Source organism: Zonotrichia leucophrys, chromosome 10 (genome assembly GCF_028769735.1).
Source record: "Zonotrichia leucophrys gambelii isolate GWCS_2022_RI chromosome 10, RI_Zleu_2.0, whole genome shotgun sequence".
Taxonomy (NCBI): Eukaryota; Metazoa; Chordata; class Aves; order Passeriformes; family Passerellidae; genus Zonotrichia; species Zonotrichia leucophrys.
This window is the reverse complement of record NC_088180.1, coordinates 262,608-279,608: the sequence shown is the minus strand read 5'-3', so window position 1 is coordinate 279,608 and position 17,001 is coordinate 262,608. Positions and strand designations below refer to the sequence as shown.

Sequence of the window (17,001 nt, the reverse complement as noted above, 5' to 3'; positions counted from 1 at the left end):
TCCTCTCTGAGCCTCCTGCGTGCTTCTCCTTTGCAAAGGAATTTCCAGGTTCTACTTTGATTTACACATCTGCATCAGGCAGCTGCTTTTTCCAGCAGGGCTGGGGACAGCAGCACCCAAAGCACAACCAACTCCTGCCTACGAGTTGCCAGCAAACTGCCTTCTTTGGGATGTAGGCCATGTCCCAGAACTCTCCTGTAGTGAGGAGGTGGTTATCACTTTTAATTTTCTGATGCAGTTACTATAACTTGTAGTCAGAGTGATAAGACACAAATGTTATTCCATTTTATTTAAGTTCCATCTTGGTGGGTGCTGTGGTAGTATTTTTACAGAAGTTGGCTTATTATAGAGCAGTGGCATTTGGTTTTGCAAGTAACTGGGACACATTACCTGTCACTACAGGCAGCTTACTCTTGAATTCATCATTTGGCAGTTACTGTTCATTTTAGGCTGATTTAAGATGATGTACCATTTGATTATAGTCTGAATTTCAATATTGAATTTGTCCTAGGAATCTTCATTAAGATACAATTAATAAAGATTAACTGCTGCATTAGGATACTTGGGCAGCTCTGCCTAACGTGGGTGGAAGTAGAACTGTGTTGTAATTACAGACAATGCTCTGTCATTTTGAGATTTAATTTCTAGTTGGATTGGTTATTTTAATAACTGTCTATAATCAGACGTTATATTACATAATAGCAACAATATTGTTATGGCATGAGGTACATACTGTGACTGAGTGCAAACATGGAGATGTAGAAAACATAAACATTCCAGTTAGTGCTCTTCTACATGCCTGTACAGCTTTCATTGCTTATTTTGTCAGTGTGAACTAAATTAAATTACTCAGTTCTCATGAAATCAAAATATTTTTGCTATATTTTAGAAGTAGAGTAAAATACTTCTAAGTCCTATTCCACAGTGAGAAGTTAGAATTATTCTCTTTTGCACAAACTGTTTAAATCCTGTTTTTTACCATTGAATCCATGTCTCTAAAGCACAAACTTCACAAAGCCTTTCAGGCCAGTGTATTTCTTCTCTTAGCCAGTACTGTCCAAGGTAGTTTCTCTTGGAATTTCAGGAAGTTTTTGTTTGTCTTGAAGATCTCTTTTTCACAGTAAACCTGTTTTTCCAACGCAGGTAATTCTAGACCTGGGTGAAAAGAATTAAATGTGTCCTTTAAAAAAAAGTCCTCACTGGACAATCTAACCATTTAATTAAAAAATATGGACTGGTTCAGTTCAGAGCAAGATCCTGTCATTCTATAGAAATATATCTCAATCTAAGAATCATAATCCATGAAAATTACCAATATAGAGAGTAGAAGGATACAGTTTAAGTATTTGGTACTTTGATAATGCTTATACACTCTTTTTATAGTTATTTGGCATGAAGTCCATGGGAATTTCTATTTCATTGGTTTTGCTGTTAATAATATGATGTGCATATTAGCAGGGTGTCTGCAGATAAAAATAGAGACAGTGGCTGCATGATGGAAGCATGATCTTTGTCTCTCTTGAGGTATTACTAATTTTGAGAAGGTGATTAGAAACTCTTTAATTTCTAATGTGTTAAACAGAATGGTTCAAAATAAATATGTCCATTTATTCTAGATGCTGCATGTGTTCTGTAGTAGAGTTTAAGCATTGCACAACTAAATTATGGTCCAGCCTAAGTTCAGAGTCATTCAATCAGTAGATTTGTGTGTTTTTGAATTACCTCTCCTGCAAAGCCAGAAAGGATTTCAGTAAATTAGACAAAAGCTATCCATACCTGATCTCTCAGTGTTTTTTTTAATGTAAATAAGGGCAGAGAACACATGGCTGGGGAAGCTGGCACTGTTTGTAATGCTAAAAGAAGGAAGAGCCAGTTCATAGAGAAGACAGGGAATACCTTGTTTCCAAGTAAGTCATCTCCTCTCACATTTCTTCTGAGCTACCTCTGTATATTTAAAGCATGAAAAACTGACATCATTTGTTTCACAAGGATGTTTAGAATATTTGGAAACTTTACCCAGAGAGAATAAAATTTTGAGTAACTAAAATAAGTTACAGCATAAATTAGACCAGCAAGATTCTAAAAGCATCCCTTCTTGGAGCTGTCCTTCTTTACAGAGGACTAGAGGAGCCTTAACACTCTTATAAACTGAAACAACATTTGGCAAATAGTAAATTTCAAGGCTGAAAAGGATCAAACAAACACTGTGGTGAAGTTCCAGATTCTTATTTCCTGGTCACATTTTGCTAAATTTGAAACTGAGTCTACATCCTTTGCAAAACTTGTACTGCATGTAATTATATTCCAAATATTGTTTCACTGATGGCTGAGATTTGACTGTTTAATTTGTGTTATTTATTATTGCTCTGTTACAAAAATGAATTGTGCACTGCTGGTATAATAAACTACCAAATGTCTTATCAAATGGGCAGGGATTAAAAGGATGTCTTATTAAAATGTCTTGGTTGAAAAGTTCTGTGAGTAATTGGATAAATTTTTATGGTGAAGTATTTTATTTTGTGAGAGAATGATCTTGCCCTTTATGCAGAAATTAAGAGAGATTTACACTCTTTTCAGCAATTGTTAAGAGATTTTACTGCATTCAAGAAATCATTTTAATATTTTTTCATTAATTCTCAAAGCATCTGCTGGATTGCTCAATACTCTGATGAGACAATCAGATACAATTTTCATTCTTGTGACAATTAAAGCATCATGGAGAGGAGGTGCCCCCCAAGAGGAAGCCAATTGTCTCTTTTGGCAAAGTTTGGCTGGTGAAGGAGAAAAATGCCTGAAATTAGCATGGTACTTCTTTTTTACACTGTTTGACAGAAGCGCATGCACGTGTCTGGGCTAACTCTGGGATACACTGGTGGCTGCACAAGTTTAGGGTATTAAAGAACAAAAATCCAAAGAAAATGATGCTTCTTTCTCTCTGCTGCTTGCAGAACAATTTCCTGCAAAACCTATAGGATTTCCCATATAAATTTTCTACACATGGAGCTGGATTATTCATTCTGTGAATTCACAGATTTTAAGTGTGCCTTGAAGCATGCTGATCCTTCTGTGTTAACCAAAAGTAGATAAAAGGGTCCAGATAAAACTGAAGAGATTGGCACTTTCAGCAGTGAGATCTGCCTTCTATTTCTGAAAAATATTGGAGCTATTTATAAATTTGGAACATCACAGGACTGTGTGTGGCTTATCATGCTTATGCTTGTTAGTTAAGCTTCTGATGTAGTATTGTAATTAATTTTATTCCTAGCTTTCACAATCACAAGACTATTTTTTTCTATTTTTAAGTCTTTCTGCAAGAATACTGGATATTTTATCTTCACTGGAGCATTGTGGCACATTGCAAATGATGTAAAAAGCTTTAGTGTTTCTCTTTATTTCTCTTCAGAGTACATGGTACACATTGTGCTGTTTGACATCATAGCCAGCTTAGTAATGCCCAGAAGAAAGTTTCCAAGGCCTAGAAGGGAGAGCAAAAGTACTATAAAAGCTAAACTCATCTTTATGCCTCTACCTACAATGAGCAGGGCGCTGAAAAAGTTTTCAGTGGGTTTTTTTTCAGGCTGTTTAAAATACAGATGCAGGAGAAGGAAAAATACTATAGTTCCTTCCTGCTCTTCCTTAGCATATCAGCACTCTTAAGAGCAACACACGCTGTCCATGCTGGCCATTTTTCCTGCTCAGCCAAGGCATGGTGAGTCTGTTGACCTTTCTACAATCTTTCCATTGCAAACATTCCTTCACTGCAGCTGTTCCATGTTAGCAAGCCAAAGTGACATAGTTCCAGCAGTTCAGGTATTTTCTCAGCCAGGTTTCTCCAGTAAGAAACCTGATACACTTCAGCTTCAGTCCTTACTTTTTGTCTCCACATGGAAAAAAAGGCTCTTGCTGAAACCTTTGGTCCCATAGATGTGTGTGCCTTCATTTCAGTGTTTAACAGATGGATTAGTTCATGGAAAGAATTGGGAACAATGTGAGCAAATCTGTCCCTTGGTAAATTCTTGTTGTGGTTTGAAGAATACCTGATGGGACAGGAAGATTTCCAAGGTCAGCTTTCAGGGGTGACACTGGCTGGAGTGACATTCTATTAAGTGTCTGACTTTCCAGAGGTAGAGTATTATGGGAACATTTACTGCTTATCTCTAAGTACCAATTGCATTATAATATGAATTTTCTGAATGTCTTGCTGTTTGAGAGCTTAAGTTCTATCATTTGAATTACAGAGAAGGTATAGAGCCAGATTTTCAACCTCCTACTGGAGATGGTTTGTATAACTTTGGGCCATTTGGCTGTGGCTTTACTTCAGGAGACTGACTAATTTAATCAAGCAGATGTGGATTTGTATATGTGGAATAGCTATTCAGTCACATAAGCTGTGTAAAAATTAACAGGTCAGATTCAGGACTATTTGAAGTTGCCCAAGAAGTTCTTTGCAACTAAATTTCTTTTGGATGAAATCTACTTATGGAAGTGGTATTTTTTTTTTCTTCCTTTTATTTAAAGTCTCCAATCTATAGAGATCATCATCACAGAAAATATTTGTTATACGTAAGAAAATAGTAGTTGCTGTGTAGTTTCTGAGTTGCATGTATTAAAATGCACATAAGCAGATCTGTTTCTATATGAATTAAAACACATATACTAGTGGCATGAGTTTAGTTCTGATCCAAGTTTAAATATTTGACTGTTAGATGGCAGTGACCATCCTCTTTTCTGGACATACCACTTTGAAACTAGTGCTTGAAAAAATCAAATTATTGTCAACTGGGTAAAGTTCAGCTTGTACCATTTTACGTTTCAAGTATCATGAACTCCCCACAGATAGTTTGCTTTTCAGTGTGTACTGACTGCAGCTCCAAGAAATGAGCTCATTCTGTCTGTCACAAAATGGAGAGCACTGCCGGGTAATTCACTGCTTCAGCAAACGGAAAAGCAAGAGGTTTTTCCCAAACATTGGTACATAAGAGAAAAGCTGACTTAAGTGAGTCAATATTGCTGGTGTCTGCTGGTTTTGGCTGGGCTAGAGTTAATTTTTTTCACACTGTTGGGTATGGGGCTGTGTTTTGGATTCGTGCAGAACACAGGGTTGATGATACAGAGATGTTTTCGTCATTGCTGAGTGGAGCCTTTACTGCTTTTCCTCCTTCTAGGCTGGGGAGGGATCTGAGGGTGCACAGGAGGTTGTGAGGAGACACAGCCAGGACAGGTGACCCCCTCTGACCACAGGGATGTTCCAGAGCCTGTGACAGAAGGGAAGAAGAAGGAAGAGGGGACATTTGGAGTGGCAGTGTTTGTTTCCCCCAGCCACCAATCTGTGTGCTGGGGCCCTGCTCTCCTGGGGATGGCTGAACACCTGCCCAGCCATGGGAAGCACTGAATTGATTCCTTGGTTTGCTTTGCTCTCCCTGCCAAACTATCTTCATCTCAACCCAGGAGTTTTCCAGCTTTTACCTTTACCAGTTCTCATGCTGGTCCTGCTGGAGGGGGAGTGGCTGAGGAGCTGCTTGGGGCTGGGCTGCTGGCTGGGGTCAAACCATGACAGCAGCACACACTGCCTGCCTGCCTGGTTTAGTGCAAAGTGGCTGACATAAAAAATAAAGCCATCATTTTTTCAAATGGCTTTCTGCAAAGCTAAGCAGGGGAAATGGGAGTTTTGCTTCTTACACTGTGGTTGGTCACTTCTTAAGCCGCCAATTTGAAAAGTTCACATAGTTGGTTTTTTTGCAGGTGATGGAAGAACATGGTTTCAAGCCAACTCTTTTGGTTTTTGTTTTTTTCTTCTTGATTGGGTTTTTTGTTTTGGGGGGCTGGAGGGGTTTGTTTTGTTTTTGGGGGCTTTGTTTTGCTTATTTGTTTTTGGTGGGGTTTGTTGGGGTTTTTTAAAATTCATTTTGTGTCCTTTATAGTCTTGTCTGTCTGTTGAGCATGTGTCTTCCAAACACTACTGATCTGTTGTTGCGGGACCCACTCCCTGCATATAATTGTAATTTTCTCTCTTTTCCTCCCTCCCACACAGCTATTTCTGTTTCATATAAAACCTAAATGAACTTAAAGATCTTCATTGAAACCTTGTTCCTGTTCCACATGCACAACTTTTTATTCTGAACCAACAGTAACAGAATTCTCTCTCTCCTCCTTGAATTTCTGGCTAATAAGCAGCTCTGCTAGTCAGGCAGAGCCATTTTCTGCCATGAGTTTTTGAATAATTTCTAATAAACTGACAGTGGGTATTGTCCAAAGTGCTGAAACATTTGTTTCTAAAAATAATCAGTAACAACTCCCAGTCAGCTCTGCTATGCATCTGGCTTCTGATCAGCAGCAAAGCAGGAGAGTTTGATCAATGTCTTTAAAATTAAAAAGAAAAAAAAATTAAATGTATGAAAGAGAATAGTTTTTTTGATAGCTTAAAGGACTTTAAAAAATATATCTGTCAACTTTCCATGGCTTTTATGACAAAGTTCAGGGGAAAATACAGGTATTTCTGAAATCCTTTCAGAATCCAATTTCAGATGTTTTTAAAAATATATCAATATTTTTCTCTGCAGCAGATTAAATTGAAAGATATTTATATGCTGAATCTTGCAGTAAGCTTTACAAATATATCCCAATTCCTTAGAGTGAGGTTGTCATCACATTTGCCAGCTAAGGCTCAAGGAGACTGCAAGTTTTTTTGTATTTTCCTCTCTTTTTCCTTTCTGGGAGTTCATGATGAGCTGTTTGTTTCAGAAGAGATTGTTCTTCATTTAGTTTTACAGGTGTTCTTTTCATATGTGTATTTGGTACGTAAGTTGAAAAATGCAGGCACTGGTTTTTAGGGGTTTTTTTAGCTGTTGCCTGTAGACATTAATATTCAATGTGGTGAAGGGTTTTGTTCCCCCACCCCTGGCTCTATTTTGCAATCAATAGCCTTTTCCATGTGTGTTTTCCTGGAATTATGAATTTCCTAGTTGGTACAGTGCTATTTAATTCCATGTCCTGCTTTTCCATAGAATGCAATAATAGATGATGATGACAGTGGCAATTAGAACTAATGGGCTACTTCTTAGAGATGCTGAATATCCATCCTGTTGAACTTGGTCAGAAATTAGGCTATTTTAACATCAAACTTGGAATATCTGTTAGTTGCTGTTGCTTTCTTTTATGTGTACAATTCTGGTACTTGTTTCCTTATAACACTTCCCTTGTCTCATCAGCTTTTAGTTCTCCTTGTTTAGCCTGAGTATTTCCTTTTAATTATTATTTTTCATATTGCCTGAATTACTTAAAAAATCATAACTGTAGAAATAGTTACAGATTATTTATGGCTGGAGAAAGCTAAGTCTGTGTAACCAAATTGATTTGACTAAATGAAAGGGATTTTTTTTTTTTTTTTTTACTGTTTAGGGCATTAATTTTTGATGAACAACCATTCTTAATACTAGGTAATTTTACATTCATTTCACCAAATGCGTTTCCTACTTCAGGACTTTTCAATTACTTATGTACTCTAAGTGAAACACATAGTTGCTATACTTATATTCTAAATCTTCAAAATGTTGTGAAATGAATCATTCTAGATGCTATGTCTCATATCTTTATTTCCTCATTTGTATCTCTATCTGTTTTAAAATCTTGGAGATTATATTAAATGATAGGGTTTTTTTAGGGTAAAAGGGAATTAAGTCTTCTTCTTAGTTTCATTTTCTCAACTGAATGCAGTGACTGAGGAACATCCTGTTTGACAGAAACAAGGGTGGTAGTTTCAGGATTGGGGAGAAATTCCCCAGTTCTGTTTTGCTGCATGGTGTGTGTGTTCTTCCCTGCTGGAGATGATTTAGCTCAGCACACACTGAGCTGATATTCCAGCTTCTGCTGAATTCCAGCACATTACACAAATGCCTGCTCATAGCTTGCTATTCTTTCTAACTTACACCCACCTAAGGACTTACAAGGACTTGATTTTTGCACATAATCTGAATTTCAGAAGCTCAATCCTGATGCTATTTTTTAGGGTACCTGTAAGAGAGAGAACTTTCTCATCAGTCTGTCACTGAAGCTGTGGGATTTACCGATTGAGAGGATCAGTATTTTTAAGAGGAATGTGAAAAAATCACCAGTATGTGTTTTGCCTTGATGTAAGGAACAATGTCACGTGCAGAGTAACAGACAGTCAAGCCTTGTGTTTAAAACAGCAGCTGAATTGTCTCCATAAAGGCAGGGATGTGCTCCAGACTCCATTTTTAAAGACTATACTGAACCCTTAATCACTGACAGTGCACTTGACATACAATTAAGCATTTGAGCTTTTCTCTAATCTCTGTGTACAAGAAGATAAAGGATGCTTGGAGACTTGTATCAGTAAGACTATTTATACAGAGCTCATTTTGCTAACACTTTTGATGTCCTTTAAGCTTCTGCCTTCATATCCCTGTCAGCTCAATCCACTGCACACATTTTCTGAGTCAAACTGGCATAAGCTGGCAAGGGGAGAAATGTGTTCACATGCAAGAGCACTGGTCACAGTAAGACTTTTCCAGCAGGAGGAGGAATCCTTTCCTTCAGCAGTAACTTGTGACAGACTCTACATACTTAGGACATAGATAAAGCAATAAGTGTTCCTCATGCAGTGATTATGAAGAGATTTCAAGTGATGAAGGTTCAGAAAAAAAAAGAAACCGAATGTGTGCCAGCACTTCAGACTGTGTTCAAGAACTTGTCTTTGAAAAGTTAGATCGTTGAGGTGCTGCCTTACTCTGGGGAATGACAACTGTCACAGATCTGCAAGAACATGAAACATTAGCTAGTCAGGAATCTTCTGTAGCTGAGCTGTAGACAGATGCTGTGTGTCAAATTTTGTATCCTTCCCCCCCATAGTTTTCAACACAGCTATCTGCAGGACACAGATAGACACAGTTCCATGACTAGAATAGAATTATCATTTCTTTGGTACTTGTCCTTTGTCCTTAAGAAGACCAGTACCAATAATGGCCATCTTTATCATGGAAGCCCCTTGGTGGTCTTGTTATTATTTCTTGAATGTTATTACTTCCCTCTTATTAAAATTTCCCTCATGTGTTGCTTGAGCTAAATTAAATAATTGCAAAGAACCAATGAGCAGTGGGCAAGGCCTTGTACTGAATGGAGAAGTTGCACTGAAGAAGCCAAGTCTTGCCAGAACCGAAGCAAAAAGCTACAGAAGGGGATGATTTATGTCTGGACTTACAGCTAGTTCAGTGTTCATGTATGTAACAGAAATAATGGAAGCAAGCACACACTTGAGATGTGCTCATGCTTGGGGAGATCTGATCCACATTTAACAGAGTATGGGCAAAGGTTTTCAGCACTGTGCTGCTGAGAAAATTGTAGGAAGTGTCTGAATCTTGTGTCAGAAGTGGAAAATGGAACCCTTTTTGAGTTCAGAGCAAGCAGTGCATGAGACTCTTGGGAGAGAATTGAGGTATTTCTAGAAACTGAGTGGAGGAAGCTTCTTCAACTCTTTGTTAGTGACTGCTTTGAAATGTCAGATAAAAAGGGAGAAAATGAGAGTTAATGTGGATATTCATTCTTAACAGAGAACATCTCTGATCTCTGGCCTCAGTTGACTCTGTCTCAGACTCTTACCTTCAAAACACCTGTTGGAGATGGAGTTGTTTGGTTCACAATACATATGTAGCATCTTCAGTCTGCATTTCATTTTCTGTGCTAACTTCACACAGAAGCTGTTGCAGGGACCATGCAAACGTAAAAAGATAAATTCAAAATTTGTGCTCAGAATGATGAGAGAATTGCAATTGAAATTCCATCCTGAACCTTTTCATATCTCATGATAATTTTATTCTGAGCTTTTATATCTACATGTAGTTTGTCGCAGACCAAGTTGGGGTCATATAGGGAGAATTCTTTGGTTTCTTGGCCCACTTTACAGGGGAATACAGCAGAGTAAGCAGTACTTAGGGGTGATCTTAAACTGCTGAAGCTCCAATGCACGTGTGAGAAAGGCTGAAAAGGGTTTTGAGTATGTATGCTATGTCCTTGTATCCCGATCATTACAGTATCCAGGGTAGTATTTTAGATAATTTACAACTGCAAGCTAAATGAAATAATTTTTCTTTTATTTTAAATGGTAAATTGTGATATAATAAAAAAAAAAATTACTGCAAGCACATAAGTTGAGTCCTCTTTGAACGGAAGTAGTCTGAGCGTTGGAAAGTGTTTATTACCCTGTGCAGCAGATGTGTTGAACAAAGCTATAAAAATGTTTTGATCATTGTTAGTATGTGTTGAAAAAAAGGAATCGACTTTGCTTGTTTATTTCCAGGGCAATGATAAAAATTACAAACCCCTTAGCAGAAGCATCATCATTCAGTTTTGATGGCTGGATATCAGAGTTTTTAGTTATTTCCTGAAGCTAAGGGGAGTTTCTTAGTGTGGATATTTCAGTTTGTGAATATTGTATAGCTGGAAATGTGGAGGCATATTCACACTTGATGATTATTTCTATCCCCTGTAGTCCAAGTACCCTTGAAAGTGTTAAGAGTTATTTAAAGTTGCTTCTATAAGTTGAGGGTTTTACAGTTATTTTTAAGTTCCCTGAGGGTGATAAAGAGTGGGTCACAGGCGAATGTGGTTTGACTGCATTTCCTTTGCAATGTATGGAATTAAGCTTTTTATGATGTTACAAACTTTGAAATAATGTGCTTCAGTGTGAGGGTATCTGTGGTGTGCTACATCCATAAGTGATTTCCAAAAAGAATTGAAGATAATACTTTGGTCATATTTATCGTTCTTGCATGAAAATATGCCATAGTGAAGAAAAAAAAAAAAAGGTAGGACTTATTAACTCCTGTATGTTAGTTCACATGCACCTGAGTTAAGAGCTGGGTAAGTTAATACTTGCTAATTGAGGTACTTAACTCATGTTACGGCTGAGCTGTCACACAGACATTTGGGAGTTTTTGCATAGGAACTGTTACCTACTGAGATTTGGTTACTTGTGTATGTATTTTAGGAAATAGCAAGAAATAATGTTATGTTCTGTTTTCTCAAAAACTCAAAACTCATAACATTGTGGACCTAGTTATAGTTTTGCCTGTTTTAAAAGCATTATCAGAAGGAATGTTTTCCATCATAAAAAGATTTGGGCTGTTAAATCCTGATTTTAGTGGGGTTGAGCCCAGTTACAACTCTAGGAGTTTTGTGAATGGATTAAAAAAACAGAAACAATAAAACTGATTGTAAATGCCTTTTAGAATAATAAGGTGAAGCTTATAGTGATTGGATTCTGCATTTGCAAGCCGAAGGATTTATTCTTGGGAGATGGGAGTAGATTATATGGAAAGGGAACTGCTGTATCTTTTAAAAATAAATAGATCCTATGAAATGGTATTCCTTCTTTCTTCATGTGCTCGTCTCTTTATTTTCATCAAAAAGAGTGGCTATCCTGCTTGAGTCTTCCGGATGTCTCTTCATTAGTTCATTGCTTCAGATTTTGGAAGCTTAAGAGAAGAAAACTTTCAAAGCTATATTTGATGAGTCTTAGGACAAAGAAGTCTTAAAAGAAATTCCAAGTGCAAGTTGCCATTTTCATGTAGGAGAGCCGTAAGGGTATTTTTGTACATTCATAATTCTTTTTTTATTAATTGTCTGGGTTGTGCCCAAGAATTTTGCATTCTTAATGCAAATTACTGTATGTGGTAGTTTATCTGTATTAAGAGAAATATCCATTAGGCTTCTAAGGTCAAAGGTAAAGACTATTTTGGCAGTTATTATTATTCAAATAGCAGAAGTGTAATGATTAATATACTACTGTTCTTTTTTCTTCCAGATTTCTCAGGGGACAAAATTTTGCTTATTCATACCTTTTACTGTGGCAAAAATGGATTCTTTTCCTCACCAAAACCCAGCAGCATAACACCCATCCAACACCTGCCTCAAGGAACTCTTATTTAAAGTCCATTGTAAGTCAAATTAACCACTTGCTTAATGGTAGCTGTAATCAGCTGTGTGTGTCTATTTACAGCTCGGGACCCAGGAGCGCTAATCTGGGCAGGGCAGCTTTGCTGCAGCCGCTCGTGGTTCTTGAGCGGCACCAGAGCAGAGAGGGAGCGCCGGCAGGGCTTGGGCCGAGCCCGCGGCTCCGGTGTGACCCGGCTGTCCCCTGAGGGCAGAGCCCGCGGCTCGGGTGTGACCCGGCTGTCCCCTCAGGGCAGGGCTTGGGCCGAGCCCGCGGCTCCGGTGTCACCCGGCTGTCCCCTCAGGGCTGAGCCCGCGGCTCCGCTGTCACCCGGCTGTCCCCTCAGGGCAGGGCTTGGGCCGAGCCCGCGGCTCCGGTGTCACCCGGCTGTCCCCTCAGGGCTGAGCCCGCGGCTCCGCTGTCACCCGGCTGTCCCCTCAGGGCTGAGCCCGCCGCTCCGGTGTCATCCGGCTGTCCCCTCAGGGCAGGGCTTGGGCCGAGTCCGCCGCTCCGGTGTCATCCGGCTGTCCCCTCAGGGCAGGGCTTGGGCCGAGTCCGCCGCTCCGGTGTCATCCGGCTGTCCCCTCAGGAGCGGGCTCCGCGCAGCGGGGTCAGGCCCCGGTGGCAGCGGCTGATCGGGACGCTGATCTGCCGTGCAAATGAAGGCTCAGCCTCCTGTTGCTATGACGATTGATTTCAGATGTCGCAGTGGAAAAACGGGGGGGTAAAGAGCTCAAAAAGCAGAACTGCGAGGGGTTCAGCTGGTGGTGGTGGCTGTGGAGCTGAAGGCTGCTCGTGGTGCCCACAGGCCCGAGTGGGTCACTCCTCATGCAAGGCCGGCTTGGAAAAAAGTAATGAAACTCCACGTTATAGATATCAATAAATGGCTGCTCAGAATGCTTGCTTTTCATGCACCAAAGTTAATTTTATGCAGGCAGAGTACATGATAGATGTTTTGAGAGAGAAGCTTGTGTTCAGATTAGAGTTTTGGCCAGCATAGCTTCTATGTTAAAAAAAGGATGGCATTTGGAGAAAAATATTCAGTATTTAGGTAGAAGATCTTCTTGCTGTATCAGGACCAATTCATAAACAAGGAAAATGATGGGGGGAAAAAAAAGGAAAAAATTCCAAATGAGGCAGCAATCTAGTTTGTTCATGTTGCTTCTTTGGAGATATATTCTGCTAAAGGAGATGTATGTTACTTAATGAAACTGTGTTTAATAAGAGGCCTCAGATTATCATCTGAAAGCCTAATTGTCATTTTTCCAGTGCAGTATAATACTGCCTACTTCTTTATCACTCTCATAGATGAAAGAATAATTAATACTTGAATTGGTTTTAAAATCAATGTATTTGTTTCAGAGAAATTCCAGCTTTATCAGTGGCATTATATTTATCCTTTGCACAGCTGCTTTCTGTGAGAATACAATTACCACACTATGAGGGCCCTTGTGAATAAAATAAGAGCAACATAGTAATTGACTTACATTCATTCATATCTTGTTTTATCTTGTTATCTATATCATGTTTTCTTGTTTGGAAAAAAAGAATACTATAGCAATGGTGGTGTTTTGTCCTGAAAAAATACTGAAGTGGGGGTGTAGGAGATCCTTACCTGCAAAGACTGTCTCTTGCTTGGTTTATTCCAGTTCAGGACTCCTGTTTCTATGGACTTCTTGTTTATCTGTGACATTTTTTCCTTCTGAGAATGTAATCACTCTTAAGTAAGAAAAATGGTGTTATGAAAACCTCTGAAGGTCCATGAAAATACAGTTGTAAAAATCACATCTAAAGATACTTTAGTTGTGTCCTTCATTATAGCTCTATCTTGAAATAATTCAAATATGTAAGCAAATAGTAGACTGTTTAAGTAGCATTTCTGAAAATTGCAATGTACCTGCATTTTTAAAATAGTTCCTAGTTGGTCCCTGAACCTTGATGGTATTTATCTAGAACTAGACTTGATGTACTTGACCAGTTCTCTTGGACAGCTGTTCTTTGATGGTTCCCACAGAGCTGAGGATTCTTCAGCAAAGCTTCTTTCTTTCTCTGTTTTTTCTGCCTCTGTGTCTAATGTTCAGGACTTGTCTGCACAAGATACCAGGGAAAATTGATGCAAATCAACTAAATGCAGGAATTTAAAGAGGGCAGCCTAAGTGGAACCAAGTCCCTGTGTGCACTATCCATTCATAATTAAAATGGTCTCCAGTGAATTCAGTTTAACTCACTTCGAAGGCAAGATGAGCCAAACCAAATTAAGGCCAGCATTTTATTCACAAATGAAGGTGTTTGCAAAGGAATGGATATAGACAAATCCAATTAAATTAATTGGGTTAATTTTCCTGAGTTCCATTGTGTAGATAAAACCTTAGTAATGATGTCTGATTTGAGCTTTTACTTTTTGTCTTTTTTGTTGGTCTCCTTTTGTTCCAAACTGATATTTTAGACTTGAGAAGGTACTTATCCCTCACCAAATGCTGTCTTGTAATTTTACTGTGTTTTGAGAGTCCACATTTTAACATAGCAACGCCCCACTTTGCCATCAGGTCTAGTTCACAGTAACCTTTTCTTTAGGTAATTACCATCGATTTAGCTTCTTCAACTAATGCCTTTTAATCCAGTTAGCAGAAAAAATACCATCTCCACTTTCTTATGTGGCCTGCATTAACTACCTCTTCCCTTAAAGCTGCTGTTCTCCTAAACAAATCTTCTCCACTGAATTTGATTGTTTAATTATAGATTTCTGCTTAATAGTTTAACCTAATAAAGGGTAGTTTAATTCCATAATACTGTTAAGACTGTAGAATTATGGCATTTCCTATCAATTGTGGCCTTTCAGAAAGAATTGCTCTTAGAACCTCAAAGTGTGCACAAAGAGGACCTTTCTGCCTTTGCAGGCAATCAGGCAGCAGGAACGTTGCACCTGGGAGCTGGCTGCACCTGTGTGCAGTGCTGGAGCTGCTGAGAGCCAGCAGGGATGTTCAGCAGGCCCTGAGCTCTGTCACACTGCAGGGACATAAAAAGAGCCTGGGCGAGCTGGTTTAATGCAAGTGCTGGGTGTCTCTCTCCATTGGTTTCCCAGAGCACCAAGACTGTGCCTCTTACTGATTGTGCTTATTTCATCCTTTCTTTGAAAATTAGGAAAGTGAAAGATCTTAGTTGCAGCTTAGTCATTCTGTCTTCCTGAGGCTTTGTCCAGTGGGTGCTGTTTTCTCTTTCTCTGTTTTCTCACTTAGGTTTTGTTAGCTGTGTCTGTTCTGGATGCATGGGATGGGATTTGTTTTAACATGATTGCTTTTGCTTCATAATTTAGCCCTGTGCATCTCTTTAAGCTTCTTTAGAGAAAAAACCCTTCATATCATTTAACTGGGTGAAGCTGTTTGCTTTTGAAGAAGTTAAATTTAGGTTCAGGTGAAGACTGTTCACCTCCAAGTATGGCTCAGCTTTGAGAGAGAGGTACTTCAAGGAGAAGAAAAGATTAAATATAACTGAGATTGTACTAAATTGATTTCAAGTCCTATTAGCTCATCTTAACATTTCAAATTAATCAGTGTCTCCTCTTTAAATACTTTTAAAATTATTTTTCTTATAATATAAAGCAAATTATCTGATTTCACTGCCTCTTGTATTTGTGCTGTTTAGAAATGTTTTAGGGAAGAAGTTTGGCCAGAAAGTGAGAGAAAACCACGGTCTTCCTGTGTTTTGATGGCCAAGATGTGCCAATATCCATTCAGTTCCAATTGACGTTTGTGTGTCGTGTGTGACACATTAGAAATGAAAACTGCAGGTGTCTGTGTGTGTGTCTGTAGTGTTACCCACAGGAGGGGTGGGAGTTGAATGACTGTGGAAGATCTGCTCCGTGTGTGTATTTGAAGTGTAAATTGTGTTAATGCTCTGACAAGCCATTGAGAGCAAAGGTGGTGCTGATGGCTCCTTAGGTGAGGAGAGACCAAACCCATCTGGGGAGAAATGGGTCTGACAGCCACCTGCCTTCTGAGTCACTGCCTCCTCTGGAATTTATGATTTATCTTCTTTTTTGCTTACTTATTACACTTCCATCTCTGTGGGTTTTCACAGCTGATAGTAGTTTTTCTGGCAAAGATAATATTTTAAGACTTTTTCTGTTGGGTTTTTTCTTGTTGTTTTGTTTGTTTTTTTTAATCTAATTTCTAGAGAGCTGAGCAAACAACTTCTATAGGGAAGAAACCAGTGCTAGTTTAAATGCATGCAGAGAGGATCCTGCTAACTCTGCTGCTTCTGGAGCGTAGATTCTATGTGGTAATTTTGAGGTGATGGTGACATCATAAATGCAGAGATTGGTGTTATTCTTTGCTCTGAGAAGGATGTCAATTTTACTGTTTAAAATACTGAAGTAATGCTGATTTTGAGACAACTCATGAATTGGCTTCTCCAACTTCAGCTCCCCAAACTTATGAGCACTCCAGCCCCCACACAGTGACTGTACTTGAGGGCCCAGCTGGTGCATTTAAATTAACACTCATTATACTACTGAGTCACTTCTGGTGGTGGTCTGAAATGCACCAATGCTTTGTATCATCTCTGGCAGGTTCCTTGAGTTTGATCCATATGTTTCCATCCTGCTGGCTAAGATTAATTTCAATCTTTCTTGTAGTCACTAAAGAAATTAGTTGTGTTCAGTTTCTGGTAATCTTTTTGTACAGATTAGTGCTGTTGAGTACAGTGCGTCTATGTATGAGTGTTTGTTAAAAATAAATGTAGCATTTTTGTCCTGCATTTGCATTGGAACAGATTCAGTTGAGAGAGAGCTTAGATTTGAGAGAGATCAAATTTGGCCATAATCCATTAAGGTAGTTCTCTTTCCAAAATATCTGCATTCCTTTTTAACTAGTCTCCTCAATATTGCCAGCTTTCCTTCTGTTACTATACTTTCATTAGGATTACACTTTAGAAATGTTTTCCTTGTACAGGGGTGATCCACTGCAGTTTGGAGTCCTTCACTGAACTCACTCCAACATGTCCATGTTTGTTTCAGATCCAGAAATGGACATAATACTCCAGAGAAGTCTCGCCAG

General features: G+C 38.9%; 1 protein-coding gene across 7 annotated transcripts in view; it reads left to right on the top strand.

Moving 5' to 3' along the window:
• Window positions 1-17,001, top strand: part of OTUD7A (OTU deubiquitinase 7A) — a 108,098-nt gene that overhangs the window by 43,833 nt on the left and 47,264 nt on the right. For 6 of the 7 annotated variants that reach the window (XM_064721731.1, XM_064721734.1, XM_064721728.1 and 3 more), the window contains exon 5: window positions 11,819-11,951. The exons of the other annotated variant lie outside the window; for it this stretch is intronic. The gene's annotated coding sequence lies outside the window, so the exon portion shown is untranslated. The remainder of the gene's footprint in view (window positions 1-11,818; window positions 11,952-17,001) is intronic. 7 annotated transcript variants of the gene reach the window in all.